This window comes from Bubalus kerabau, chromosome 17 (genome assembly GCF_029407905.1).
Source record: "Bubalus kerabau isolate K-KA32 ecotype Philippines breed swamp buffalo chromosome 17, PCC_UOA_SB_1v2, whole genome shotgun sequence".
Lineage (NCBI taxonomy): Eukaryota > Metazoa > Chordata > Mammalia > Artiodactyla > Bovidae > Bubalus > Bubalus kerabau.
This window is the reverse complement of record NC_073640.1, coordinates 18114308-18117224: the sequence shown is the minus strand read 5'-3', so window position 1 is coordinate 18117224 and position 2917 is coordinate 18114308.

Sequence of the window (2917 nt, the reverse complement as noted above, 5' to 3'; positions counted from 1 at the left end):
TTTTGGACCTTTTTCCTTTCATACTATCTATTTTAAGTTTATTTATTTTTTAACTGAAGGAGAATTGCTTTACAGAATTTTGTTGTTTTCTGTCAAACATAGACATGAATCAGCCATAGGTATACATATGTCCCCTCCCTCCCATTTCCCTCCCCATCCCTCCCCTCTAGGTTGGTACAGAGCCCCTGTCTGACTTCCCTGAGACATACAGCAAATTCCCATCGGCTATTTTGATTCATAAAAGGAACTAGTAGAGTGCGTTTGCAGCTTAATGTACATTGTTGTTAAGTTAACCAGTGAGTGGGTGCCAGGTGCATTTCATTTCCTGCATCAGTCACCTCTTCCCCAGCTGTACTGTGCCACTCCAGGTAGCCTCCTTGAAATGGATGAAGAGCTACCCTCCTGTGAAGAAAGCTAATGGTCCGTTACTGGTGTTCCTTCATACATGAAAGCAAACATCTTGAACATCTCCCAGGACACATATACATCATACAGATAATTCACTTAACATCCATGTGTGCAACAGCACTGTTCCACTGAACTTCCTCTTCCAGCTTTTAAGTACACACTGTAAGTATGTGCTCATTCAGTATTTTTACTCTTGACCTATTAATTCAGTCCCCACTGTGGTTCCTGTAGGTGGCACCGAGTCACAGTGGTTAAGAGCAGAGGCTTTGTCTGGAGTCAGGTGGCTTGGATTCAAGACCCAGTACCACTTAGCTAGCTTTTGTTCTAGGCGCTGAACTTAACCTCTGTGGCCTCAGTTTCTTCATGTGTAAACTGGGACACTTGTAGCACAGAGGTGGCATGACCCTATGTATTGATACATCAAGCTCCTGTAAAGTTCTCAGAACAGTGTCTGCCTTAAAATAAGTCCTCGATTGTTGGCTGTCATTATTACTGGGTATAAAAATATCTGTATCAAAGCATGGAATAAAATTTACTGATCTTTTCTGCCCTTGTATCTTTGACGTTCGGAGAAAGTTCTGAGATAGTGAGAGATAACTAGAGAATTAAAGGTTCTCTGAAGATTTGGGAGGTGGATATTTCCCCTCAGCTGGGCTGCCATTCTATAGACCCTTTCAGAGTAAATCACCGAAAGAGAATACCCACTCTTCACATGGGTCAATGCAGAATGTTTAATACTGGTAATGCGGTGATTCCGTATTTGCAATGTACACAAAGCCTTAATTCAGGGTAAAGGAAACTTAATCTCCAAGGGAGGATCCAAGCAATGCATACTCTGAGCTTCTGGAAATTTAGAAAATGCCACTTTAGGCCATGCTGGTACTTGGGAAATGATTTTGGTTAAATACTCTGTGAATATAAGAAACAGTACTAGGGATGAACAGTGACAAAAGGAGTGGATCTTATCTAGCTGTACTTCAATCACTTGAAGACATTAAAAAAATAATAATAGATGTAAAAAACCCAGGCCACTCTCCGCACCAATGAAATATAAATCTTTTTTTTTTTTTTTAAAGCTTCCCAAGTGGTTTCAGACTGCAGCTGAAACTAAAACATTGTGTGGACCTCAGAGTCTACTTCTGAGAAGAGGCCAAACCTTGCTATTTTCTAATCAAAACTGAACATAGATTACTTGTACAAAAGATGAATCATGATGAAAGGAATCAAAGGAAAGTTGTTCTTTTCACTTCCATTTTTTTCCTCTGTCTCATTTAAGATTAGTCTCACCCTGCTGATTTATTTCTTAGTTTCTACATATCTTATGAGAGGGTGACATAGTAGTTATTACAGTCAAAGTCCATAGGGCTTTCAACCTCCCAATTTTCTGAGAAGAAATGACTCACAGAGGTGCTGTGATGGTCTGTGTTCCCACAATGTGTGAGTGGCTAAATAAGAGTGGAACCAGGTCTTCTGACTCCTGAGCCAGCATAAAAGGTACTCCTGTGAGTGGTCACTAGTGATTGCCCAAGAAAACCCTGTCCTGCGGCAGTCAGCCCTGGAAACGCAGAGATAATCCCTTATGCAGAAGCAGAGACCCTTCCCGCCCAGCACTGTCCTGAGGGAGGCAGCCGTGAACTCCTACTAGGAAAGGCGAGAAACCACTTGGCACCCACATCACATTTCCACTGGGCTGGAATTTGAATCTTATCTCCAGCTGAGGTTATGTTTACATTAACCAGAAAATAGATCTAGTGCTGTCCAGATCAGGCACTGGGAATACATCAAACAAGACAGGCCTCTGCCCCCTTAGAACTTGGTTTCTAAGAGGAGACACACACACAGATCCAAAATACAGTGTCAAGTGGTGGTAAGCACGAGTATAGCAGGGAAGAGGGGCTGGAGAGGGCCAGGGCTGTTCCGTGACATGGGTGACGCAAGGAAGGCCTCTGGGGAGGGATGATAACTGAACAGAGGCCTGGAGAAACTCAGGGTGAGCCTATACAGAGTGAGAACACTGGGTAGAAAGATAAAGGCACCTTAATAGGACTTGAGATTTGCGTCCCATTCTGAACCATATCCTCCTTCATGGGTCACATGATGAAGGGACTTGCGGAACTCAGTGAAGCCATGCCGTACAGGGCCACCCAAGATGGACAGGTCATAGTGGAGGGTTCTGACAACATGGTCCATTGGAGGAGGAAATCATGACCCATTCCAGTATTCTTGCCTCGAGAACCCAATGAATAGAATGAAAAGGCAAATGGACATCACCAGATGGTCAATACCGAAATCAGATTGATTATATTCTTTTCAGCTGAAAATGGAGACGGTGTATACAGTCAGCAAAAACAAGGCCTAGAGCTGACTGTGGCTCAGATCATGAGTTCCCTATTGCAAAATTCAGGCTTAAATTGAAGAAAGCAGGGAAAACCACCAGGCAATTCAGGTAACACCTAAATCAAATCCCTTATGGTTATGCAGTGGAGGTAGCAAATAGATTCAAGGGATT